Below are 27,499 nucleotides of genomic sequence, written 5' to 3' on the forward strand. Positions count from 1 at the left end.
GTGACTGGCCAAGGACCTCAGCACCTCCTTGCCCAAAATGAGCGATGGTGAGCAGAACACCCAAACTCTGCAGGAAAAAAAAAAACAAAAAGCAAAGAAAACACATGAAATTTGTTTCACTTCCAGATTCGTTCCTAAATATACAAGTAGCCAAGTGTTGTGCGTGAATAATGAGCAAGTGACAGGGGAAGAGGGGACTTAAGCATCTTATCCCTTAGATCCTCACACCTACACTAGCTGTGACATCCCTTCCCCAAGGGAAGCCTTCAGCTATGGGATCTGTCACCAGGTTGCTGTTCAAAGATGCTTTATAATGCCCTGCTTAGCACCTTCCCAAGTGGAGGCCTATACAAAACATGACAAGTGCAGTTTCTTTCTGCTGGCCAAGCTTCTCAAGTGTGGAAATAATTAGCGTACGTGCCAGGCATGGTTCTTCTCCGAGCTCAATTCCTGCTTGTCAGCATCCAGGCTGTGGCAGAGTTGTACCTTTCCACTTCCTCTGCTGCAAAATTGAGTTATTCTAGGCTCATAATTGACACAAAGTCAAACTCCATCTGTTTCCACCAAGATAAAGATTCCTCTGAGGTCGCTCTGCTAAGTACCTGCGACTTTGCTGCCTGCCTCCCAAGCACAGCTCTCCCTCACTGGGAGCTGAGAGGTGCGTGATGCCAAAATTGGTGCCCAGATTTGCTCAGGGTTTATTCTGGGCTGGGTGCAAGGCAATATCTTTGTGTTAGTTAAGCACCCAGGCCAATGCAGCAAGTCCAATGCTACGCATAGCATCAGCAAGCAGGAGTCTTACAGTCTGGAGTAAAGAAGAAAATGCAATCATCCCAGGAGAAAAAAAAAACTCAGGAGGAGACAGCTATTTCCAAAGCCATTTTCTGCTACACTGAAGGTTTATATGTTACATCAGAGTAAGATAAGTATCCCACATATACATAGGTCAGTTCATTGCTTGTTTTAATTTTAACTACTACTAAAAAAATTAAAACCCTTCCAGAGGTGCACCAGTGCGCTGCCAATACCCAGGGTACAAAAGAAAAAGCCACAGGAGCATTGATCTTTGCACCCAAGAAGAAAAGGCATTAAAAAGACCCAAGCACAGTCTGTAGTCTTCAAAGCAGGGAGGCTGCATTAAAGTATTAGTGAGCTGGAGGAACAGAGAAAGCCAAACAGCAAGGAAGCAGGTATGCAGGCAGGAAATAAATGTGATTTTCTTCAATGGTATAATTATGAGCGATCAAGCTATTGGGTGACAAAACCATTTGCGCTGTATAAATACAGGCAAACCAAGTTATCCTATTGCCAAAACTAGCATCAGGAGGCCAATGACTTACTGCAGAGTCATAGCACTTAATGACAGTTTGGATGCAATTTGATGCTGTCTCCGTTACAGCCAGCGGGCAGGAACAGGGCCAGTGAGACCTGCACATCACCAGCATCTTCCTCAGCCCTGCTCGAACAGGTAAACACGGGGAGTTTTGTTGCACGCTCAGTTCTTTCGAGTCAGGATAACCACAGAAACTTCTAACCCTGTTTCCAGTCACCCTCCCAGGCAGGTAACCACCCTCCCATAAACTGGCTTTGGTCTGTGAGCTGTACAGCATCATACCCAGGGTACAGTTTGACATAGATAAGTGTCTCTGCAAGGTTTGGTTCCCTCTAACATAGCAGGGTACTCCTTCCCCAGTGCAGCATGTGCACGGTGGGCAAACTGTGCATTTGCCAGAGGGACAACATGGATAGGAAGCCTGTCCCTGTAAAACATGGCATAGAGCAGCAGCATGTAAAAAGATGAGGGGAAATACTGCAGTGCATCTGCACCCATGCAGCCAGTGGCTTGGACAGAAAAGGGTTTTAGAAGGAATTTAGCCCTTTCTCAGCATTCACAAAGAAATCAAAGGTGCAAGTCCACTGACAGAAAAACCACCACTGGGTTTGTGCTTTGAAAAGCATGAGCGTTTTCTGAAAAAAGCCAAAAGTCTTTGCAGACCAGAGTCCTTCCTCTAGCAAAGCACTGATTCTCTTTTCTAAGTGCAGTAGGATTGGGGGAAAACCGAGAAGGAACAGGGTCTGAACAAAACCCATGCCATATCAGAAGTGGTTTCAGACCCACAGCCCGCACACCTGAGCCATGCCATGTACCGACCTGGTTTCAGCCTCCAGGCTGGTCCCAGTTTGACCCAGAGGTCTCTGCTGGTGGCCAGAGGCATCACCCTTGGATCTAGCAACAAGTCCTTCCAGAGAGCAACCTGCCTTGCTCTCCCCTCCACACGTAAAGGCCACTGAGCTTCACAGGCATGTTTCACAAAGCAAACTGGAAGTTACTTTTCAGTTACTCATCAACATTAAATGTTTATAGGAACTCATTCCTAAGTACAGGTACCAAAAACACTTGTTCACCAGGAGCTACAAGAGGCATCAGAGCATCCTGCCTTACACTGCAAGGGACTATGAGTCTCAGTTAAGGTCAGGAGCTTGAGGTACCAGCAATGCAAGTTCCTATATTGTCAGAAAACCACAAGTTTGAGCAACATACAAACCTGCCCACATCTCATGGCACACAAACCCCACTCCTGTCCAACTTTGCCAGCAAATGAACTCACGTCACAAGGAAGATGTCTTGGAGCAGACTTCGTTTCCTCTCACTTTTTGCTGCAGATGGACTGAATGCTTAGGGACCCTATGAATATTCCCTCAGCATCCCCCCACCTCCATCTCAGCCCACCCATCAGTTCCACATTGTATTTCATGACAAAAGATGTTGTGCTGCTTCTGCTACGCCATGGGGAGACTTACCAGGTTAGCAGCCCATGCTCAGCAAAAATTGGACTTGATAGTGTTAGTCGGGATAAGGGTACAGAACAGCCTCAAACTCTCCCCTGGTTAAATCAGTTTTCACTTTATTCCGTATTTTACCCAGTAACAACTCAAAGTGTCCTCAAAAGACCCATTCTTAGCCTGAAAACCACGCTTTTGCCAACAATATTTGGAGAAACCAAGTCATGCCATTTGAAGCAACTCCCATGCTGCTCCCACCTCCAGTGGAAAGGTTATTTCATGTCAATAAGCACAACAAAAACAATGCTTTATATTTTAACATCAACTTTAAGATTAGCTGGAGGACACCAGTGGAAAGCTGAGCCTCCCAGCAGACTTCCCATGCTCATCACCTCAGTGACATCCCACCCCCACAGGGGAAAGTGCCATTGCCACGTTGAACGCAAGGAGCCAACACATCCCCCTACTGCTCCCCTCCCAGATTATTCACAGAGCAACCCAGAGTCTCTTCTAAACCAGGCTGGTGGGGGTGCAGCAGAGACAGGTTCAGCTGTCAGACACTTCTGCGCCATGTGCCAACGCCTCTCAGGGAAAAGCTGCTAAAAATAGCTCAGTCCTGTAATCAGACCCATAAGACTGGCATTTTATTCCCATCCCAGCTGATCCACAGTTACTGGATTTAGGCACCTCCTTTACACATCTAAATCATTATAAGCTGCTTTTACAGGGAGGTGCCTGGGTTTGAAGACATCCATTATGTTCTCAGGACAACCCCAGGGTACCAAAAAGTACTCAGCCATCGGAATGACATGAAGCAACGCTCAGGTAATGGTTTCTAGCTGCAAAACCCACCGCAGTGAGCATCGCACAAGGTGATGAGACAGTCCCTGTGTCACTGCTGCAGCAGCAGGAAGGTTTTCCCATTACCACCTTCACACCCCGCTAGCTCCAAAGATGCTCGGTGAAGTCAGGCTGTTGGCATGCTCGGGATAAAGTGAGCAGAGCCCTCCACCAAGTACCAGCCCCCACAGAGCTCCCAGCTATTTTTGGCAGGTTGTGTCCAAAGCCAAAGTATTTATGGTATCTAGTTACCATCCCTCACTGGGAGAAAAAAAAATGATCACACATTAAGAGTTCATCATTTGGCTATTGCACTGTTAGAAAGGAAAGGAGGAAAACTATTGCAGATTCCCTTTTCTTATCCCATCCCACATACTCCATTCCTAGTGGCTATGGTCCTCCACTGGACCTGTATCACTGCTCGTGTCAAACAGTGACATTACACCAAGGTTATTATTGTAACGGAGCAAAACCTATGTCCTAAAATGTTGGAGCCAGGCAAAGTCTCCTACACAGTATTTTCTAGACCCTCTCTTACATCTCAGCCTGCAGCACCTCCCCAAAAATCCCACCCCTCAAGCATGTCTCACCACCTTCATGCACACCCTACCCATTCCAGCCCAAAGACAAACCTCCACCAAGCCTCCCTCCCTAGAGAGGCCACCCAGCTCCTTCTGCAGCATTGCTCAATCACCACCTTCAAGCTCTCCACAGCAGCTCTTGGAGACTGTTTTTGCCCAACGCAAGAGGAAAGCGTACCTGCAGAGTGCACACGCAAAGCCTTTGGGGACAGGGACTGCAGGACAAGACTTTGAATCGCAGCTTCATCACAAGCTCAGTGATACAGCTACTCAGGTAGATTTTGTTTCAGCATCTCAGCCCCTGACTGAGAGAAAATGGGATGCTGCGTGGTTTAGGGTGGCATCTGCCTGCACCCAAAGTGCATTTGAAGCGCTGCCAACAGCGACCTGCAGCTCTGCTCTGCTGGAGTGGCTGCCACCCTCCCTCCAGTCAGCTTGCTAAAAACACTCTGAACATGTCATTGGAGTTGTGAGAACATCCCACTTGTGAGAACAAGGACCAGAAAAGTTGAGTTTACTGGCTCAGATTAGGTGGGCTGCTCAAGCCTTTTCCCACTGTGACACTTCAGGAGAGATGCTTTCCAGGAACAAGCCTCTCTTTCCTTGATGTATGACTCCTCGACAGCTTCTTTGCATCACTTCGCTGGGTGAACACAAGTAAGCGGTGCACAAATACTCCTGTGATAACACCAGTCCTGCAGATGGTTTATACAGGCTGCTAATGCGGATCTTCAACTGAGGACACACATCTTGACTTCCCAAATGGAAACCCTCAGAGGTGGCTTAGACCAGGTCCTCCTGGTTCCTCTTCCCACGTGTGTCAAGACTTGGTTGCAAGAGTACTAGAAAGCAGACTCTTGACTCCTCGCTTGAAACTATTCATTTTTGACCCTACCAGACATGTCTGCAGAGCATTTGCGTCAGAAGCACAATTAGCCAAAGATCAGCACCCAAGGAAGTTGGATTCACGGGAGTATACCTCAAGGAAGGACAAATCTACATATCTACAGGCCTTTCTACAATATCCAAATCTTCACATCCTCCTCCTGCCCCACTGAGGCAGCGCCACATCCTTCATTTTCTAGTCACAAAACTAGGAAAGACTCTTATCTCTCTGACCAAAACCACTGAGGATATCTGCCTAAGTCAGATGAGCCCCAGTCATCACCCAATACCTCAGACATCCTTCCTTCAGAGTCATCATCAGAGCATCAAGCCAAGACTTCACAGCTACCTCACAATATCTGAGGACAAATAACCTATAGCTCAAGTGTTTCTTAAATTAAAAGGCAGGATAAAAAGCTCTGTCCTTCAGTGTCACCAGGAAACAGGAGGTAGATGGCCCAAGCAAGAACTATGCCCTCTTCCCTTGAGAGGGTAATTTTCAGATGCCTTCATCTTTGTGGAAGGGAAGGACCCAGAGCTCACCAGTTCCTGCAAGCAAACATCTCTTGCATGGCCAAGGAAGGAGAAAGATTTCCACTTGAGATTTCAAGTTGCCCACAGCATCGCCGAGGTGAACCACTGTAGAACAGGCACCCACGTAGAAGCAAGACCTCAGACCCACCAGACAGTATCCCTGAAGCTGTAGCAGATGCACCCAGCTGTGGACAGACCAACCACCATTTCTGCTTTCTCCTTCACTGCTAACTGATGATGCACCGTGCAACCACTCAAGCTCTCCTGTTTCGACATGGAAGAGGCCCACCAGCCCCCAAGAGCCCAGGGACAACCAGTCACTCCCTGCTACCATTTACTCTGTGGGGTGCATGCGAGAGGAGGTGACCACATCAGTCAGAGACCATTCAACAGGGACACAGGCTGACATGGGACACCAGCCACCTGCTCTCGGGGGTGAAGTTCTGCTTCCTATGACCCCAAGAGGCTGCCCTAAAACCCAGCATGACTCAAGCTGCACAGGAGAAAGGTCTGGCTTTCAGGAGGGGAATAAAGGAAATCAAGGCCAAGCCATCTCTCTGGGGTCGTGCATTCAGGCAAGTCCTGCTCATCCTTCCAGTCAAACTCTCCCACTCTGCAAAGTAAATTCCAGGAGGGAAAACAATAAAACAAAAAAAACCAACAGGGTTTCTTAAACATAGGCACTTTCTGCCTGAGCTGAAGTGCGACAGGACACAGCTGAAGCACTCCAGGAGCAAAACACATCAGCTTGACCAGACCTCAAGCACCTGGGACTCCAGGATGGCCATGGCACACAGGTCTTTGCTAAGCCTATGCCACCATGACACCAAAGTCTTCCTGCATTTTACAGTTCTACAAAAGCAAGAGAAGCAGCAAACCCTGCTTTGTCCATCATTTACAACATGAAAAAAAGTTGGAAGATCAAATTCTGTGGCTGATCAGACCTGTAGCTGTAGAACAACTCTAGAACAAGAAAATTATTTAAATACAGCCCTCACATTTCATGGCAAGGAGAAGATTTATTACTACTGGGACACAAGACTTTCCCCACAGGCAGGTAGCTGTTGCCTTTCTAAATTCCCAAATCTCTCGCCTGGCAATGAGCCCTGGAGGGAATCCAGACCCCTCAGTAGTCCCCACACATCCACTCGCCAAACAGCCACAGCATAATTCATTTCAAAGCTCAGCCACTTGCAGCTATATTTATTTTTTTAATACCAGCTACATTGCCTCAGCCCGATGCTTTTTCTCAACAGCTCTGCCATTTAGCAAGCATTAAACCTGATGGTGCATGAGACGTAGCAGGGTTTTACTCACGCCCCTGTCCAAGAGCTGGCAACCACAAGTGTTTTAAGCAATATTTATCTCATACCTTTCCTTCCAAAAAAAGCCAGCCTTTTAGAATCAAACATATGAGATCCATCATGAAAAATGGCCAGTTTGGGAGCAGAACATCTCATCAGCTTCAGGCAATGCTGAAACACAGCAGTCAGTTTTAGGGCAGCCAGGCAAAAAGCAGCCAGTAGAAGACAAAAGTGGCCGAGCTGAGACGTGTGTGATGGAGATGTGAAGTCCTGCTTCTTGACCGAGCACAGGGGCACTCCCATGAAACAGCAGTGCTCACACAAGGGCTTTCCTCTCCACCAGATGCTCCTCCTGGGACTCCAGAAGCTTTTGCAAATAATCATCTTACAGAGCTTAATAAAGGGTTGGAAAAAAAGCACCACGTGAGCAAATAAGTTGGGCTGAGGTCCAGATTTTATTCCAGAGCCTGAAAGGTTAGAGGTGAGAGGGTACACATGTAACGATGTAAGCTGTGCTTGCTGCCTCCTCCTACCACCACTAGCTTATTTTCTCTTCTTCTTAGCTCTAAGCCTCAGGCTCCACCACGGTTGTATTTCACTTCCAACTTGAAGCAGAAAGCTTCTAAAGAGTATGAAATGGGCAGGGACCCACTTAGCAGCTCTTAAAGTAAAAAGAGGATCTGAAATCACTGCAACCACCTTCCCTCGATGCAAAAGGCTGGTTTGTGTATTCCGACTGCGGTATTTAAACAAGAGACACTGCACAGAAGACACTGTCCTAAGCATAAGGTGTTTGAGCTGTAGTAAGTACCAATAGATGCTCTTTCTCCCCAGCTTTACAACATTTTTGAGTCAATTCAGATCTAATGATTAGTGTGTCAATTCTGGTAGAAGTCAGATGGCTTTGCTACGTAAGGAACTGGAATTGGATAGCCCCAGGAATTCACATTTCCCCTTATTTTACCTGTCTTTTTTGGGTTAGGTTGCTATCACAAAGCCAAGTTAGAAACATTGGATGCTGTGTTAAATCTCATTAGCTGATTAGCTGACAGCCTAACACACACAAACAGGACTGGTTTTTCCTGTGGTCGCAAAAGAGGGGAGACTGCACGCAAGAGGACATCAACCTAGAAGGGCCAACAGCAGGTGAACCTCAGGTTTGACTCTCCTTTCCCATGACTTTCTGTACATTTGCGGCATTGCTGGGAGAGCCATGAAAAACAACAGGGAAGCAAACAAAGAGAGTACCTGCCCACCACGGCTCCACTTCCTAGTAGGAGCAGTCAGAGAAACAGGTTCTCTTTCCAGGTCCTCGACTTGTTCTTTGCTGTCTGGTTTCAACCTCCAGGCTCCATCCTTCCTGGGGAATGAGCTTTTGCAGAGGCTGAACAATTCCATTGCCTCATCCCAAAATGAAAAAGGAAATTCCTAAGCAGTTGTTCCGATCACGCCACTCTCCTGTAAAGAAAGTATCACCACGTCTCCCTCTTGGGGAGGTTAGTGCAAAAGAATAAACCCTATTCTTGTTTTTAGGGAGAAGCTGTAGGTTCCTACCCACTGGAGAAGGCTCTGGGTTGCAGATCCCAAGAGGATGGAGGTGTCTGCATAAGCATGGAGTCAGCTGCCCAAGTCTGAGAGGAACAGGACATGCCCATGCTCAGACTGCAGCAGCCTCTCAGCTCATCTAAGTGCATTCAGGCAACACATGGGAGCTCCTTGCAATTAAGCACTTCCAAATCAAGGTGGGAGCCAGGTGATTCCTGGCCCAGATCTACATCACAGTACCCTTTACCTGCTTCAACCCATGTCAGTGCCCTGAAAGAGCATCAAGCCAAGCTGGAGCAACTGTCCTCCCTGCACTAGTGTTCAATAGTTGCACAAAAGCACCAGGAGCTCTTTCTCCAAGCGAAGGGCAGCCTGGTTAGACACAAGAAGGTGGATCCCTCGGTTTAATTCAGGCCACACTGGGACCAGCTACCACCTTCATTAAGCATCAGCCAATTACATGCACAAACATACAGCACAGTAACCAGCTGACTCCATTTAAGACCCATGCTTGACCAGTTTACAAGCCTCATTCCCCAAATCATCCCCTTTATTAAAAAAATAGGACATTTGAGAGAGTAACAGCACTTCCAGCAAAATTCCTCGCTGCTAAAGGACCCAAAACACCCACATCTCTCAAGCCTCGCTGATTGTTAAAGTTTTAATAGTGCTGATAAGCCCTCAGCTGGAAGAGCTCTTGCGCACAGTAAGTTTTATCTGCCACAGAGCATGCTTGTTACAGAGCCCCTCTTATCACTATTGCAAATATCAGAGGTAGAGAAGCACGTAACAGCCGGGAAGGGAAGATGCAGAAATACAAGTGGACACGTTGCCTTTTGACTCCGTCTGCTCAAGTTCATGACCTCAGAGGCTCCTCACCCCACATACCCTGAAAAGCTCCACAGCCCCCAGCGAAGACAGCCCTATATCCAGCCCACCAATTGCTCAAGAAGAGCAGAGCAGACTCCAGACCTTAAGCCAGCGGTCCAGATATGTCCCTCCTGGGGACCGAGCTACAAAGTTCAGGGGAAAAAAAAAAAAAAGAAAAAGCCAATATCTTCCCTGAGCTGGGGGGAAGATGCCAAGAAAACACAAGTGATGGTCTCATGAGTCCAGTACAGCACTCAGTACAACCAGACTATTACCCCAGAAGCTTGGAGTTAAGGACTCTCATGACAGAAGGGTTTTAACATTATAAGCTGACATTTTCAGACCTATAGGTGACCCCGCTAGTTTAAGCTTATTCTGCTCTTAGAAGTCGATCTATAGCTGTTCACTACAGCACATCTCCAAGAAAGTCTGCACATCAGGTTACAGCTTCCCAGTAAACTCACCAGCTTTGCTCCTGCTAACTGATCACATTCCCACTGTAAACAGTGGTGTTTCGCACATCAAGACGACAAAAGCCACAAGAGATTTTTCAGCTCAGCGGGAACCTTTGCCTTCCGGTTACAGGCTCATATCCAGCCTTGCTCTTAACCAGCCAACCTCTCACCCCCTACCAGAAGGGCCCATCCACCAGCCGAGGCATTTATCACCCTTTTCCAGGTGACACTGGGAGAAGTCACCAGCATCCCTGAGGCTTCCCAGTATGTCAGTATTCAGCCAGGCATGGTTTGGAGATCGGCGTGCACCCAAGCCTTCCCGGCCTGGCAGATGGACTGCAGCAGGCACGCTGTTTGCAACACCTCCGTGGAGGTGACTCCTAATAAAGAGCATTTCCAACCTGCTGCAGCTTTTGGTGGAGCTGGAGTGGCATTACATACCCAGCGCAGGAGCAGCACAACAGAGCAGGTTTTGAAGGCTGGGAACCCCAAACTGGATTAATCAACCTTGAATTCAAGACCAACAGCTTGCACCCTGTGCCTTTCTCTTGGGGGAGGAATAGTTCAGATGTGATCTAGGTCAGCGTATTGCCCCAAGGGCTCTGACAGATCCTAGCTAGAGGCCATGTATTTTCACGTCCCCTGGAAAGACAAAAAAACACAGTAAAAAGCTCCCACTTCCAAACTGCTGGCTCTGCCCTTTGCTGGGATCCCCAGCCCACTTCATTAGTCCATGTGGGGTCAGTCACTGGTACCCATTGAGCCATGGCAGGTGGCCACATGAACTCCTGCCATGTTTTTCATGCTTTAATAATAGACTATTTAACAGCTTCTTTATGGTCTTCACCGCCCAGAGGAAGATATCGGCCAGTGCCATGCTCCAACAAGCACCAAGGACATCCCCAAGTGCCACAGGTGCCAGCAGGCACGATGGCTTCGCAGGACTCTGGGGTACAGCATTGCACCCAGGTTCCCCTCGCTGGTTACCTCCACCCTGGTGGCACTGCCCACCTTCTCCCCAGCACCCTCACCCTTCGACAAGGGGCACAGATTTCCAGGCTACATCATGTTAATGGATCTGCATCACCAGATACGTCCGTCCTGCTTCAGGCAATGCTGGCAGCTTCCAGCTCGCTGGAAGTTAAGGACTTCTGCCTTAAATGCAGTAGAAGAAAAAGGCTGGTAGATGCTAAATCCTAGTCACCATATGCAAGGTGCTCCAGGTGGACTATTTTATTTTTTTAAAGCTCCCAAGTTACATGTGTTTAAAACATCTAGGAAGCTGGTCAGGTTCCTGCCTCCACCATGGCTCCTGCGACAGCAGGAGACACCCACCCTCCTCAGAGGGGTTTGTCAGGAATGGTTTGCACCAAAAGGCACAAAGACCCTCTTGTATCCAGACTCCCTTCCAGCTCCAGAGGTCTGCAGAGCAAGTTTTGAGCTCCTTGTTATCTATGTCACTCCTCACATCCCACACAAGCTCAGGACCAGAGCCGAAACCACAGCACATCGCAGGGCTGATACGTGCCCGGGTACAAACACAAGGACGGACGCTTCCTCAGGCACTGGCCATCAGCTGCACCGCTCCCGCTCGTGTTTGCGGGGACAGCGGTTCTACCTCTATAATCATCCCGCAAGCCGCTTTATTTTTCTTTGGAAATCAAAACTGCAAGGAGAACCTGCAGAGTTTGTGTTTCGGGAACACGAGTCTACGCGGTGGCATGACCTTGCAAGGCAAAGGCTTGCCTAACAGCGTAAGAGACACCAGAGCACCCCCATCGCATTAACTTTAACATATACAGCTGTCTTACCCGCAAGTACACTGCATTCCTTTAATGTATAGCTCTTCAAGAGCAAGAGCCTAGAGATACAAACAAAAAACCATCCTTACGCAAAGGAACAGATTAAGAAACACTTGTGATAAGGGAAAGTACCTCCAGCCGAGCTGTCAACCTTGCACTTTAAATTAGGCTTTTAATGAGGACTGCAAGCACTCTGCATTTCAGTGATTAACTCGGAGCTAAATATGAGTTTAGCTGCCTCATTTTCAACAGATTCTGCCTCCAGGTTTCAGGCAGGAGCAGAACCAGAGAAGACGACAAGCACAACTGCAAGAAGCTTGCAGGCTGTCAGGCACCAGCAACTTTTGAAGCTAATGCCAAAGCCCAGGCAGCGGGGTAACCCACCCCTAAAATAAGAGCCATCCACCGCTATATATTTATGGAACGTCAAATGCAACACAGCAAGTGGTTCAGGAGCTTCTAGGACCCAGCTCGTGAGCACGGGGAAAACGAGACAGTAATATATATGTATTTTTTGGCAGGTGTTCTAATATCTGTGTAAAAGCTGGGAAACAGGGCTTACAAGTTCAGTGTACTTAAGCGCAGAGCAAACCTTTATGATAAACAGTTTGCATGTGAACAGGAACGCATCTAAAAATAGACGCTTTGAGAAGCCATAGGTCTCGCCTTACCTCTCGCCTTGACAAATTCCAGGACCCCTAACAACCCCCAAACCATCCACAGATTACAAGGACGATGCAGCCGTTATTACTGTGCAGATCTCCAAGCTCGAACAGCCAGCTCACGGCCACGGATGGAGAAATCACAGCCCGAAAAGCTTAGGAGAAACAGAGCAAATCACGCAGCTGGATTTCTGCCTGGACACGCAGACCAGGACACAAGCGTTGCCTCTTTGCTGGATTTCAAATTGCAATAGGTTTGACTGACAGTTTAAAGTCTCATCGACAAGAAACAGGAATAATTAGTAGGTAGATTGACACCAAAATTCCCACAATACCTGCAGACATAATCTCTGCAGTATCAGGCGACTGCCTACAAAACATCACCTACTTGACAGCCTCAAGAAACTTCTTGATGGAGCTTCTTCATACAAATAAAGTAGTTGGGTAAGAAAGAGGCACACTGGTTTTGAATATACACTTCCTACCTTCTCCAAACACCCTTTTTGTCTCCAAGAGAGGACAAAGGGTTGGGTGACTCCTTCTGACACCAACAGCTGAGACGCACAGGAAATACTTTAATCCCAACGAAAGCATTCGTTACCTCTTGGCAAAAATGAAAACAAACCCACAAAAAACCCAACTACACCCAAACCACGCACGTGCAACAAAATCCACCCCAAGTATCACAGAGCGACTTCACCGCCAGGTAAATCCCAGTAGACAACCCTAAGCTCTCTCTACCTCAAACTGGTTTTGGGCACCAGTAGCAACTCCAGTCAGCATGACCTGGGAAGCCCCCAGCCCCACCTTGCCCCTTGGCAGCGTGATGGAAAGGCACTGGATGCACCAAGGGGACCTGAGGCCTGGCCCTGAATATATCCCAGTTTTCCCACCATCGTCCAAGGTTTTGCTCAGATGAGAGCTCTGCTGTCAGCACCTGGGTTTGACACGGGGTCACACGCAAGGGACACCTTGGAAGAGCCAAACCTGCCCCTCAATGCCAGGTTTCTGCCCTTGTGGCAAGGTCCTAGGAAATCTAGCAACCCTAGACAGGAGCCTCAGATCCTCTCCGAGCTCTTAAGCTACCTGCTCCAGGATTAAACCTACTTCCCGACAACCTTCTGGAACACTGGGTGCAACAGCCCACCACCCCACGACCTGCGGGTGCCAGGTCCCAGCCGCTAGCCGCAAAGTTGTAGCCATCTCCACGTTGGCAAATTTAATCCATTTTATGTGTTTTGCTGCAATTCTGCAGTAGGCAACCGGACCGTTGACTTGATTTTCGACTCAGGCAATTTGATTTACGATTAGGTGGCTGTCAACTCAAGAGATTCATCAATACAAGATAAGTGGCCCAAGATCTAATCTATTAGAGTGGCTCAGAAGAGCACTTGGACATTGAAGGGTACAGCCAGTCCATTACATCTTTCTAAATGCTACACCCAAAATACCTATTAAAGGAAACTCTGGTTTTCACCTTGTGCTATTTAAGTCAGACACAAGGTGCTTTCCCTGAGCAACCTGGGCAAATGTGAGCCTTAAACTTGGTGCAGCTAAAAACAGCTGATAACCAGAATATTTCTGCTCTGTGTGTCTAACCTCAAGCTGGGGGAGGGAGAAGTTTCCTTTCAGCTTACCAAGGACAGGGGAAAGGAAGCAAAATGCAGGGACCAGGCATTTATAAAGCAATCATACAAGTTCCAGCAGAGTCATAAGAGAGTTTTAAGAGAAATGGCAGGAATTAAAAAAAATAAACATTAAAGGCAAACTTGCTTTAAAGAGGAAAGTGCAAGATAAAAGCTGCTTTAGCACAGTACCACATGGTAAATCTGAAAGCAAAACAGATCCTTCTGAACCTTCCCAGTCAAGAGTAGCATAAACTTACAGTCCATCACCTCCAAGTCCTCCATGATCCAGCGACCTGGACCCCAAGCACCAGGCAGAGCCTCGCCGAAAGCCCGGCTGCTGAGCGGAGGATGCAGTGGTTAGAGAGCAGGAGGATTCAATTTCGTCATGACTAAGGAATTACATTAAAACCAGTACGAGCTATTTCCAAGGAAGAGATTAGCCACCAGCGGGACTCTGCACAGATGTGGGAGCCCAGCGATGGAGCTGGTGTCCAGATTTGTGTATCACCCCAGGCGAGGTGCTGTTTGCCTCCTTCCTACCCCATATCCCACCCTTCCAGCCAGCAGGGGGGAAAAAAAAGAATATCAGCCCATTTCAGCATTACCTGGATCAAGAGCCACCAAAAAAAACCAAAAAAATCAGTGCAAAAAAATAATTCACAAAAGAAACATTTTTCGTAAAGCTGATCCTGCCCAAAGACCGGGTGGGCAAAAAAGACGGAGCTCAATCGCAACATGTAATGGTTTCAGTATGTGAAAACACGTGATGCATCGAGATAGGCACGAGCACAGAAAAATTTCCAGTTGCCACCCAAGAAGGTCCTTGTTTGAATACCCTTCAGGGGAACACTCTGTACCTTGAAACCACTCCTTGGCAGAAGCCTTATACAAATATTTAATTACATATAAAAATAAGGCGCTTTTTTTTCAGGTTATTGAGCAACGACAGGCTATTTAACTGACTAGTCAGGCAGTTGTCCTGCCAGTATCTGTGGGTATTTTTGGAGGAAGTGGGGAAAACACAGCGGTTAGCTAGAGAGGAAAAAAACAGCAAAGCCAAACACCAGTGTGCACTTTTGCTTTGTTTTTTTAAAATCAAGACATGCATTAAAGTAGCTGTACCTAATCACTGTTTATAGAGGGGCTGGCAGGCAAAAGCAACTGCTATAAACAGCCCTTTTAAATACCTTTTCCCTGCATCATGCTTAGATTATTCATACACAGGTCTGCGAAACACCAGCAGCACACTCAGGGTTAGGGAAAGCCAGCAGGGAGCAGAGCTGGAAGGGGAATATTCTGCCCGGGGAAGAAGCGAGGGGGAACGTGTTGCCTGGGTCCCACGCACACACTGGATATCGCACCCTTGCAAGACCCCCCCGGACCTCTGGGTGGGAAAAAGTTGTCATCTCCAAGCATATTTTAGCACAAGGAAGCAGCTCGTTGGTGTGACACTGCCCTCTCCTGAGCAAAGAAACTGCTCAGCTTCACACCCAGCTCAGTACAAAGATCTTGGGGAGCAACAACCCTGAACAAACACCCTGCTACAAGGGGAGAAGCCGAGACACCACTCACCCCACAACAGCCTCAGCCTCCTCACTTGCTATTTCTCTGCACAAGGGTGAATTACCACCGTTTGGTCTCCTTGAAGCATAATTATCAGCTACTGCAGCCTAACAAAGCCTCTTTATGGCCGCAGCCAAGTGGCTGCCAGGTGGATCCCATCACTTCACCTCAATATCAGCAGGAAGGTGCAATGCATCTTATTAAAGGGCTTTTGGACAGGAGAATGGCCTCTCTGGGTGCATCTTCTCAAGAAAAATGAGTTTCAAGCCAGAATCGCAGCTTCCAGGGAAACCACATCACACCCCACACTTGTAGGAAAGCTGCTCTCAGGAGGAACCCTGAGTGCCCATCCACATCCAGCCCCAACCCATCTCATGTTAGAGAGAGAGCCCCACCTTCACACAGAAGCCCACAGCTGTACGGCAGCAACGCTGTGAGTATTTCAAAGGTGCAACCCTGCCCTTTTATCCTCACCCGGGGGAAAGCTCACAAAGCCAGTTAAAGGACAATATTCCCCGCAGGTGTGTCTGTTAAAAGGGGAACCCAGATCTAACTTCCACCACCTGTGAGCATCAAAGTCCCTCTACGCAAGCAACAGGGTGAATGAGGCGTCTGCTACCAGCGTCTTAACCTCAACCTATGACAACGTTTGCAACCGTGAGTTACTGTAACCCAGCTGTTGAAAAAATGAGAACAAAACCCTAAATATACTGCTTTTGGTGTTGAGGCGTGTGAAGCACTACAGCAATTTTAATGCAGTTACTTGAGCTCAAATGTGCACGGCGGTTTATGGATAAAAGCGCAACAAATAGTCCCTGGCCCTTGCAGCTGGTTCAGTATCTCATTACAATCTTCCTGGTTCATAAAAGCAATTTGTTGCCTTGCGAAAACTAAATCCGTTATCATTAATTCCGAGCCAGCGGTTTCTGAATCTACAACCCGACACCAAATAAATTGATCGAACAAGAACTCATTTTCTTTGTGCTGCTCATTGTCAACGCACAAGACAAACATCAGTCATGCTTCGCCTTCAAGTACAGAATTCAACACAGGGAAGAGCGTAACGTGCAGAACTCGCTTATTTAATAGAAAAAGTACAGCCTGACAGAGACACCCACTCTAAAATTAACTCTCCCTCAAAGCAGAGCTCATATTTGCCACTGAAGAAGCACCTTCTACATCACAGAGAAATATTCTGCAGCTAAATATCGCTGGGATATCGGCGTGAGGATGCTTCAAGTCTTGCCGGAGGAAAACACATTAAAATAGCAGGCTTTAAGGATTCAGGATGCATCACTGGTTGGGTGGATAAAGGCTGTATAATGTATTAATGGACCACTTTCCATAGCAGTCTGATGACTGGTGAACATAGACATGCCAGACAAAGTGCAAGGCAGGAAATCCATTTACTTCAGCTTTTCCCCAGCCACACCTGCCAAGTGCAAGCTAGCAATTTCTAAGAAGGAAAAAAGGTAGAAGGCATTTACCCTGCATCACTGTGTGATCCAAACCCAAAGCAGCTCTTTAAAAATAAGCACCAGTCTAACTTTTGCTCGCTAAAAAGCAACAGCCTAAATTTCCTGGCAGCTGGGAGCACCCCGAGGAGAATGCAGCATCTGAACGGCACGGTCAGGTTTAACATTATCCACGCACGGCGTAACTTTCTAACGGAGAAAAACCTGTATGGGCTTATTGAGCGAGCGCTTGTTTTCCTTCCTACAGGGACAGAGAGCCAGCAAAGAGAACCATAATTCAAGTTTTTTTTAATTTCACATACAGTGTGGTCATGACTATTTTGATCATCTCTCCGTAATCCCTTTCCAACCCCAAAATAACCCTTAAGCCAACACGATTACAAGTAATAATAGTGGCTGTACAGACCCACCCCTGAAAACCCAAAGCGTGGCGGGTTTGACAAAGCCAGGTTTTTTCTGGCTGAAGAATCCCCATTTCCATCTTGCCAGGGGTGAAATTTCACAGCTTCGACATCAGGAATTGCTACAACAGAACTTTTCCAGAGGAAAGCTCACATTTCGACTGCAACTCCTCAACGCCCAGTTTTCTAGGCAGTGAATATACAGGACTTGGGAGAGAGCTTCAATAAAACAGCAGTGAAATTATTTTTTCCCCTCTTCTTCCTGAATTACTCCTTTTTCCGAGCAATTTTTATTTTGCCAAGCACCAAGACAAAGTAATACCCTCTACATTCACCCTTTTTCACCTTCACCTTTCACCTCAGTGCTGGCAAGAAATCTGGGGTCCTTAACATGGGGTTTTGCTCTGGGGGGATGTCCCCAAGAGCCATCCAGGGCATCCCCATCACACCTAGAGGATGCCAGGAAAGCTTGGGTGCTGCTCCAGCTGGGCAAAGCAGCAATAAATCCCTCTTGGGATTTTGCTGCCTCAGGATTTTACGGCGCCGGACGACCCCGGTGTGAAGCCCTGGGGCCGCGGGACACTGCAGATGTCATTATTTATAGTGGTGTATAGAAATGAAGCGTTACCTGTAAAACAAGTACGGCCTAAAGGAGAAAAGGGGGTGGCCAGATCCACGCTCTGGCAATTGGGGTGGGGGGATCTGGAGACCCGAGGGGGTACCCCGGCACCTCTCCCCAGGTGGGCGCCCACCCGTGACCCCCACCCCATGGTAGCACCCCCTCACCTCCCAACTTTGCTTGGGATGCTCCCGGCTAGGTAAGCCACCGTGATGGGGGCGGGGGGGGGATACACCGTTTTGGGGGGCACAGAAACACCTTTTGGGTAAGGAAACACCTTTGGGGGGAAGAAAACCACACCTTTTTGGACAACAGAGCATCTTTTGGGGGTCAAACCCGGCATATCACACAGCCAACAGCCCCCCACCCCCCCGGCTCAGCATCCTCCCCCCCTTGCCCGGGGAGCCTTGCACAACCCCGCCGCCAGGCAGGCGCGGGGGGGGATGCGAAAGGCCACCCCTTCCTCCCAGTCCAACCAGTCCAACCCTTTACCTGCCGCCGCTGGGAGCTCCTCCAGGTGACCAAGCCCCGAGGGAAGGGGGACCCCTGCCCCGCCGAGCGATGCTCCCCCCGGCAGCGAGGCCGTGCCCCGGCGGAGGGTGGGATGGGGACGGCGAAGGAGCGGGAGGGAGGGAGGGAGGTGGCACCACCGCGTCCCCGTCCCCGCAGCCCGGCTCGGCTCGGCTCGGCTCCGCCGCCCGCTCCCGGGAGCGGGGCGGGGGCTGGGGCGGGCGGCTCCGCCCCGGACAGCGGCAGGAGGAGGAAGAAGAGGAGGAGGAGGAGGTAGGCTGCACCCAAGGCTTGCAGCCTCTCTTTTTTATTTTTGCGGAGTGGATGCGCCCGACTGCGAGCAAACCCCTCCGCGGTGGGGTGCCCCAAGGGGGCAGGTTTGGGGGGGGCCCCCTGCCAAGGGAAAGGTTTGGGGCACCCCTGGCAAGAGAAAACCTTGTCCGTCCGTCCCCTTCCATGGTGCTGCCCCAAACCTCGACCCTGGGAATCCCAAGGGGTTGGGAAAACCGTGGGGTGCTTGGCACTGTACCATGGGGTTCGGAAACGCTGAGCCCTGAAAGGGCAGCTTCATCACGCATCACCACCGTCTTCCTCCCCTGAAACGGGATGTCTGGAAATCGTCCGCCCCGGGGAGCAACATGTACATATACACACGCACGGGGTGTAGCTAAAATAAAAAGCTAACCTGGAAAACCTCCGCAAGTTAGAGCAAATATATGGCCCTATACGTCCCGGGCGGCTGCTAACTGGCCACCAGCAAATCCCCGCTTGGCAGCGGGGAGTGGAGTGGTCACGAGGGAAAATACATCATTCATATTTCTATTTCTCGGGTATTTCTATCAAAGGGAATCATGTCTCAAAGCCAGCAGGGTTTGAGAAACCAAAAAACATTTTGAGAATTGGGCAATTTTTCTCAGTGGTTTGGTTGGTTTGTAGTTTGTGGTTTGTTTTTTTTTAAGATTCGCGATCTCAGATGTCAAACAAAAATATGAGAAATCAAAAAAAAAAAGGTTTGAAAAATCAAAAAAACATGGATGTTTAGCACAGCGGGGTGTTCCCACCTGGGTGGATGGAGGAGGATGAAAAGAGTCAGGTGGAGGTTTGGGCCTCGCAGCCTCCTGATTTCTCCTGCTCCTGTAAATGTGCCCTTTCCAACCCATTTATTTTTTCCATCCACTTTCATCACCTGCACTTGGTCTTAGATCCTCATCTCCCAAGCATGTTGGTGCACCATGGGCAGGTCCCCTGGACCTCATCTACACGCTACAGGCGTCCTGGCACAGGGTCGGCGAGTTGTAGCAGTCTGGGGAAAGGATGAGTGTTTTGATGTGTCTACACCACGCTCAGGGCTTGTTTTCTACACGCTGCAGCAGCTCGGGCGAATCGGGGCGAGGAGGATGTCCAGGGCTGCCCAGCACTGTTGCCTCCAAAACCGAACTCTATCCTTGGCGTGAATTTTTTGCCCTTCTTGATGGAAGGTGGCAAAACACTCGCCAGAGAGCAACGGATCCCTTTCTCTCTGCAATTGGCCATTTTCCACCCTTTCGGCCCATGCTCGGAGCCAGCCCTGGAGGAGCGCACGGCCCAAACAGCGCAAAAGGAGGGGATGTCCTGCCAAAATAACAAGTTAAGTGCGAGGCAGATGCCAGGCTCATCTTTACCGAGGCAGACGAAGCCGACAGCTCACTAGCAACTGCCTCTCTTCTCCTAAGAGGTGTAGAAATAACCCAAGAAGCTGCACCCACCAGCAGGAAAACCTCGCCTGCAGGGAAAGACTGGAAGCGAAAAATCAGAATATAAAGTCTGATCCAAAGCGACAACCTCCAGCCCCAGCGGAAGAGACGCGGGGTTGCGTTACAAGCGTCGTTGCAGGCAGCGGCCCTGGTAGCTGTTTGCCAAACGCTTTTCCTTACAGTACTGCTGACGGCAGGCGTTTCAAAATCAGAAGTCCCTCAGAGCTGTGATTATCTTAAATCCTGATGAAAATATATCCTGTGGGAGCATTTTATTCACCGCCTGGTTGCTGGGTCCATTGGAGAGCTTTAGGATATGTTTTCCCACGGGCTCGTGGGTGGATGTGCAGGGGGGTACGGGGCAGATGCAGGTATTTTGAGGCACATAACAAAGTTGTGACTGTAGGTCCTTGTGACTTTGCCAGACGTTAAACATGGGGGATGAAATTTTACATGCTTGTGTGTCTGCCTAAGGATGGTCTCCTTTTAATTTCAGCAGAAATAGTTCAGCCATTTGTAAGATCAAGGGAGAAATATTTTCTTCTGGCACCAGGAGAAAATATTCTTCTAACTCGTGAGGTTCCAGAAACACTGCAGCTGCTCCTAACGTCAGCCAGTGATTTGCTTTTTAGCGTCCACTTGCTGAGCAAAATACCTCCGAAAAGAATCGGAGTTTGCACATTTTCAGAATATTTCTCCAACTTGGCTGGTCGAATCCGACACAGGCTCCCGCCGGCGAGGCAGGGCTGGGGAAGGTTTCCTTTTCAAACCACCTCCAAGCTGCTGTGAAGAGAGGAATGAAGAGCAGAAAGACCGTCTTTCCCCATGCTAACAGCACTTTGGTTGCTGAAGGCTGTGCCATGTCAAACAAAAAGTCACGGAGCAGCCAATGGAAGGAAATTTCATATGAACTTCGAGACAGCTTCTAGGAAAATAGATGCAATTTTGGCCTGGGAAAGTTGCTTTCAGATTTAAAAGTTCCTTATCCCACGCTTAGAGCCTTGAATGCTCAAAGCTATTTTAGATATCTCCCTTCGGCATGGCTAGGATTTCTGCCATGCTCATTCCTCACCGTATATCCCCAGGCACATTCATTTCAAACCGATGCACCTATCAAACCCTCATTAAAACCCTTCTTACTCCAGTGACACTTCATAGCGTGTGATCACTTTTTAAGATGCTCCATTAGGACCCGGCTCAGCGCCGATGCTTTAAACCAGGGGCAAGTTTCAGGCGTAGGCAGATTTCACACCACATCCTGAAAGCGTTTCATTATCTGCTTATTGAAGGGAAAAATTGGTCCAGAAGGGAAATTTTTGTTTTCTGGCAGGGAAATATGAGACTGGAGATCTGGCGAGACGCAGAAGAGCATCATGTGCAAGGTCTTCGAGGAGGCGGCGCTTCGGTATTTCAGGTGGGGGGACGGTGAAGGAGCTGCTACAGTTTCCTGCAGGAGTGGGAACAGAGGGAAGGAGGTGAAAAGTCCTTAACCACAGCATCACCCTCCTCCAGGCAAAACTGTGTTTTCATCCTCTCTGTAGGTAGAGAAAAAAATCCTCTTTTCCTCCTTCCAGGCTCACGGGAGGGAAGTCTTTGCTGGAGGAGCCTTTGCCTGAGCCCTTCCGATGACCCAGCCGAGGCTCTTTTTTGGTGTCTTGTTCCTCCCCAATGTCAGAGCGTCTTTGGATGTTCTTTTTTTTGCATTTGCCGCTGAGGTCAGGGCTGGGAAGGTTATCGTAGGAAGGTCTGGGAAACAAGACAGGGTATGGTGAAAGCACAGGCGATTTCTCCATGGCTAGCTTTTTGGGGAAGAGCAAGGAGCATCTCATTAATTGACAACGTCAGCAACGCCACATCTGGATGGAGGGCACTGAGCGAGGCTTGGCGACTTGCGATACTATCTCCATTCTGTAGAGGAAGAAAACGAAGCATAAAAAATGCAAGGCCAAATTTATCTCGAAGACGTCTGGCGGGAAGCGAGCCAAGACATGTAAGCCTGTCTGTCTGCCTGCCGGTGCGTGGCAGCGAAGCCAGCGGGAGGTAAATCCCTCTTGTGGCTGCCCCGTAGCCCCACAGCATCCGACCAGCCCTGGGCGAGGGGAAGGAAGCGTGGTAAGGGACACGCCATTGTTTTGCCCAGGCAAATACTCAGGGAATGCAGGGCAAGCAGGAGGGAGATCTGAGCTTTCCTGTGTTTGTGTTGCAAATATTTTCATAAAGGTGCTTTTTTTGAACTCTTTCGCTGAGGTCTTTGTGACTCTAATAACTGTAAGGAGGGTGTTGATTGCAAGAGTCCCCTCAGGCACAATTATTTTACCATAAAAACATTTACAGGGAGAACTTGCAGAGCCATTTTGCTATTACAGCCTCTGTATTTCAACCTCTCCTTCACCCTTTATTTCTCATTGATCTGCCACAACAAGCCTGGGCAAGGTATCCATCCCTGCAGCGGGAGCGGTGGTGGCCTTGTGAGCCCTGAAGAGATCACTGAGGGCGAATATGTGAATGTTTGATGTTACCCAGCAACTAGAGATGAGGATATCATTTGTCCGCTAAGTCAGGAAGCACTTTGCCTGTTTGCACAATAGCTGTGTTTGCCTGCTCTGTGGTAGGTTAACCAGCAGCCCCGCAACCCTTTCAGGAGATAAGATGAATGTACTTAAATAGGAGGAAAGTCACTGGCATGGACTATCGCTGTAGGTAAATCAGGTCCCAGACACCCTCAGCCTCCCCTAATCACTGCGCTGAAGTCTTCCAGTGTGGGGAAAAAAACTGTGACCATATTCATGGTCTAAACAGTTGTGCAAAAAAGAAATAATTAAAAAAAAAAAAGGACTCATTTTGTCCTGGCAGAGCCGGGAAGAGAGAATTACAGTCAGTGCCCTGCATCCCTTCCCCACTGTCAGAATAAAATGTTTTGTGGCGTGTCATCAGTACAAAATTAGCCCTGAGCACAGCTTTACACAGACCAAGCAGCTGGAAGTCAACAACAAAGTCAATTGAGAAGACGAACGAGGGGGTTTTTTTCAGCTGTTAGGAGAAATGACTGGGGAAAGCGATGAACAGAAGCAGAAGTCTCCCCATTTGATGCCTTTATTGCAAACAAGGTGCTCCCCTGCTGCAGGGATGGTATTTATATATAGGTTGGTTTATATAAATAAATGCAAAATGTGACATAAGGTGTATTATCAGGTCAGTCACACGAGGTGTTTCCCCTTCTCTCATATCTGAAATGTGCAGTCAAGCCCTTAAACAGGCAAGTGGGGTACACCTCGGCAAAGGTTAACCAGCGTTTGATCACGCCGTTGGCTGTCACAGCCCCATCTTCCCATGTGGACAGCCTCTCCACAGCTGTTCCCGAAATCAGTTCCTCAGGAGCAAAGTATGAACTTCCCCAGTGAGTGACTCTGTAAACTCAGAAGCAGCAGCTTTCCCTTCCAAAGTGAGGATAAAGCTGGCAAAGCCCAAATAGTGAGTTGCAGGAAGCATCCTTCAGGGAACATAAGGATGGAGAGGGAGAGGGTGGTTGTTAAAAGATAAGAAGATCTGGAAGAGCCAGGAGGAATCTTGTGGTGATGGTGGTCCAATGGCAAGATCGGGGATGTCTGTCTCCATCGAGGTTTCTGAAGAGGAAGAGCACCCTGTGCCCTTCTTTACCCAGAAGCCCTAAGGGACGTTGCCCTGTAGCAATGCCTTGTGCAAACAGCTCCTGGACTGGCACCACAGCCCTTCAAAGGGCCTGCTTGAAGAAGTGGGTCTGATCAGTCTATCCACAGCCTCCTGGATGGAGGCGACGTGGGAAGTGGTGCATGATCTTGTGCAGACCTCTTAACTGACAAGGACAGCCATGGCCACGAAGGGTATCCACAACTGAGTTGATAAAAAGTCTCAGTCTTGTACCCAAGCTTTTGAACTTTTATTTGTTGGCATTTTTCCCACATTAAGTACACACAACAGCATGTATTTAAGCCAGCAGGGCCCAGGTGGCCAATGAGGCCACCAGCCCCCGGGCTTGTGTCAGCCCTGGTGTGGCCAGCAGGAGCCGGGCAGGGATGGGGCTCCTGTGCTCGGCCCTGGGGAGGCCCCACCTCGAGTGCTGGGCTCAGGTTTGGGCCCCTCGGGACAAGAAGGCCCTGGAGGGGCTGGAGCGTGTCCAGAGAAGGGCAGCGGGGCTGGGGCAGGGTCTGGAGCACAAGTGTGCTGGGGGGCGGCTGGGGGAGCTGGGGGGGTTTAGCCTGGAGAAGAGGGGGCTGAGGGGAGCCCTTCTCGCTCTCTGCAGCTGCCTGAGAGGGGCTGGAGTGAGGGGGGGCTGGTCTCTGCTCCCAAGTCACCAGTGACAGGGCGAGAGGGAACGGCCTCAAGCTACGTCAGGGGAGGTTTAGGTTGGATGTGAGGGAAAATGCCTTCCCTGCCAGAGCGGTCAGGCCCTGGCACAGGCTGCTCAGAGAGGTGGGGCAGTCACCGTCCCTGGGGGGGTTCAACCACCGTGTAGCCGTGGGACTTGGGGCCATGGTTTAGGAGGCCTGGGGGTGTTGGGTTGGGGGTTGGACTTTTTGATCTTAGAGGTCTTCTCCAACCCTAATGATTCTATGATTCTGCAATTGGAAGTAATGAACCCATCTATAACCCTTAGCTCCCGCTTTCAGTCTGAGGCTCAGGATAAATCCAGGTCTGTTACAGGGGAAAAAAATAGGCACGAATTAGTACAAAATCCCATACTGATTTGCCCATCGGCCTTTCTCACCAAAGATCTATAAGTGCCAGAGACATTCATGGCTCTGTTCAATTAGTGGAGCAGTAAAATAGTTATCTGGATGTAGGTCTGGACTAGCGGCTCCCCTTCCAGCTCATCTGAGGGGCAGGGACTTAGACCAGAAATCTCACTCCCCATCTACCTATGGTCTGCAGCTGGCCTCGCTCATGAAACACGTGCCACTTGACTACAGCCACATGTTTGTTAGCAGAAAGAGTACATCTGGTGTCCGCATGAAGATGTTTGGAGAGGGAATGCATCTTCTCTAGTGGACAGAAAAGCAAAGTGACTGAGCGTGCTGACCCAGCCAGCAGCACTCATCGCTGGGATGGGATGCACGGCAGTCCCAGGACCGGTCTGTTCATCCTCCTGGTACCAAGGAGCAGTTTCCATCTCTTTTCCTCCCCTCTAGCCACACAATCCTGCATCATGCAGATAATAAGTGTATGGATGGGACAGCTCTTTGGTCCTGCTACTCCACTCTAGGTGCTCAAAGGTCAGGAGGATGCAGTCAGACCACTCCGAGATGGTTACATGCAAAGTGGAAGGGGCCCTGGCGACTCAGGATGCAGAGAAGGGGGAGTTACTGAATGTCTTCTTTGCCTCGGTCTTTACTGCTAAGGCTGGCCCTCAGGCATCTCAGCCCCCAGAGGAGAGAGGAAAAATTGGGAGAAAGGAAGACAAACATCAGTTGAGGAGGATTGGGCCAGAGACCCCCTGTGCAAACTGGATCCTCGCAAATCCACGGGCCCCGATGGGATGCACCCGCGGGTGCTGAGGGAGCTGGTGGATGTTCTTGCTGAGCCACTCTCCATCATCTTTGAAAGGTCGTGGAGGACAGGAGAGGTGCCCAAGGACTGGAGGAAAGCAAATGTCACTCCAATCTTCAAAAACCGCAAGAAGGAGGACCTGGGGAACTCTAGGCCAGTCAGCCTCACCTCCATCCCCGGAAAGGTGATGGAGCAGTTCATCCTGGAGGTCATCTCCAGGCATGTGGAGGCAAAGAAGGTTATCAGAAACAGTCAACATGGATTCACCAAGGGAAGCTCATGCTTGACCAACCTGATATGGTGGTGTGACTGGCTGGGTCAACAAAGGGAGAGCAGTGGATGTTGTCTATCTTGACTTCAGTAAGGCATTCGACACTGTCTCCCATAGCCTCCTCACAGGCAAGCTAAGGAAGTGTGGGTTGGGTGAGAGGACAGTGAGGTGGACACAGAAATGGCTCAACAACAGAACTCCGAGGGTTGTGATCAACAGGGCAGAGCCTGGCTGGAGGCCTGTCACTGGTGGTGTTCCCCAGGGGTCTGTGCTGGGTCCAGTCCTGGTCAACATATTCATCAGTGACCTGGATGATGGGACAGAGCGTAACCTCGGCAAGTTCGCTGATGGTCCCAAGCTGGGAGGAGCCGCTGATGCACCCGAAGGCTGTGCTGGCATCCAGCGAGTCCTGGCCAGGCTGGAGAGCTGGGCCCAGGGGAACCTCAGGGAATTCAGCAAGAGCCAGTGCAGGGTCCTGCCCCTGGGGAGGAACAGCCCCCCGCACCAGCACAGGCTGGGGGGGACCTGCTGGAGAGCGGCTCTGCTGAGAAGGCCCTGGGGGTGCTGGGGGGCAGCGAGGTGACCCTGAGCCAGCACCGGGCCCTTGGGGCCAAGGGGGCCAGCGGTGCCCTGGGGTGCATGGAAAGGCGTGTGGCCAGCAGGGCGAGGGAGGTTCTCCTCCCCCTCTGCTCTGCCCCAGTGAGGCCACACCTGCAGGGCTGCGGCCAGTTCTGGGCCCCCCAGTTCAAGAAGGGCAGGGAACTGCTGGAGCAAGGCCAGCGCAGAGCTGCCAAGGGGATCAGGGGCTGGAGCATCTCCCTGGTGAGGAAAGGCTGAGAGACCTGGGTTGGTTCAGCCTGGAGAAGAGAAGGCTGAGGGGGGTCTCATCAGTGCTTATAAATACCTGAAGGGTGGGTGTCAGGGGGATGGGGCCGGACTTTTTTCAGGGGTGCCCAACGCCAGGCCAAGGGGCCACGGGCACAAGCTGGAACACGGGAAGTTCCAGCTGAACATGAGAAGAAACCCCTTTGCTGTGCGGGTGCCAGAGCAGGGGCACAGGCTGCCCAGAGAGGCTGTGGGGTCCCTTCCCTGGAGACATTCACCCCCCGCCTGGACGCGGCCCTGTGCCCCTGCTCTGGGGGTGCCTGCTCCAGCAGGGGTGGGACGGGATGAGCTCCAGAGGGCCCTTCCAACCCCTGCCAGTCTGGGATTCTGTGAAAATCATACATGAAAAAGAATGAATTAAGTTCATATTGAACCTCCTGGAAGGGAACATCTAGGCGCCACCAAGGGTCCTTTTACCCCCTTTTTTAAAGGCATTAAACTAGCATCCTCCTCACTATCTGACGATCTGCTGAATGAAGGTAGTTTAAGGGAGGAAAATCCAGTCTTGAATATATAATTGGTGGCAAACGAGATAATTTTAAGCCTGCAACTCCTTTTTAGAAATGTGCATTTAGCTGTAGGTGGTGGGAATAGCTATCCACCCACTGCCAGACTGTGTTTAGATATAT

The 27,499-nt window shown here is 49.6% G+C and overlaps 1 protein-coding gene and 1 long non-coding RNA gene across 2 annotated transcripts in view; one reads left to right on the top strand and one right to left on the bottom strand.

Moving 5' to 3' along the window:
• GDPD5 (glycerophosphodiester phosphodiesterase domain containing 5) overlaps nt 1–18,595 on the bottom strand; it is a 177,293-nt gene extending 158,698 nt beyond the window's left edge. The window contains exon 1 of the mRNA XM_064441542.1: nt 18,441–18,595. The gene's annotated coding sequence lies outside the window, so the exon portion shown is untranslated. The remainder of the gene's footprint in view (nt 1–18,440) is intronic.
• A 284-nt stretch (nt 18,596–18,879) lies between these two features.
• Nucleotides 18,880–22,430, top strand: LOC135311591 (uncharacterized). Its single transcript, XR_010371251.1, has 2 exons — nt 18,880–21,666; nt 21,766–22,430. It is a non-coding gene; the product is annotated as an uncharacterized LOC135311591 (long non-coding RNA).
• Nucleotides 22,431–27,499: the final 5,069 nt, after the last annotated feature.

This window comes from Phalacrocorax carbo, chromosome 1 (assembly GCF_963921805.1).
Source record: "Phalacrocorax carbo chromosome 1, bPhaCar2.1, whole genome shotgun sequence".
Classification (NCBI taxonomy): domain Eukaryota; kingdom Metazoa; phylum Chordata; class Aves; order Suliformes; family Phalacrocoracidae; genus Phalacrocorax; species Phalacrocorax carbo.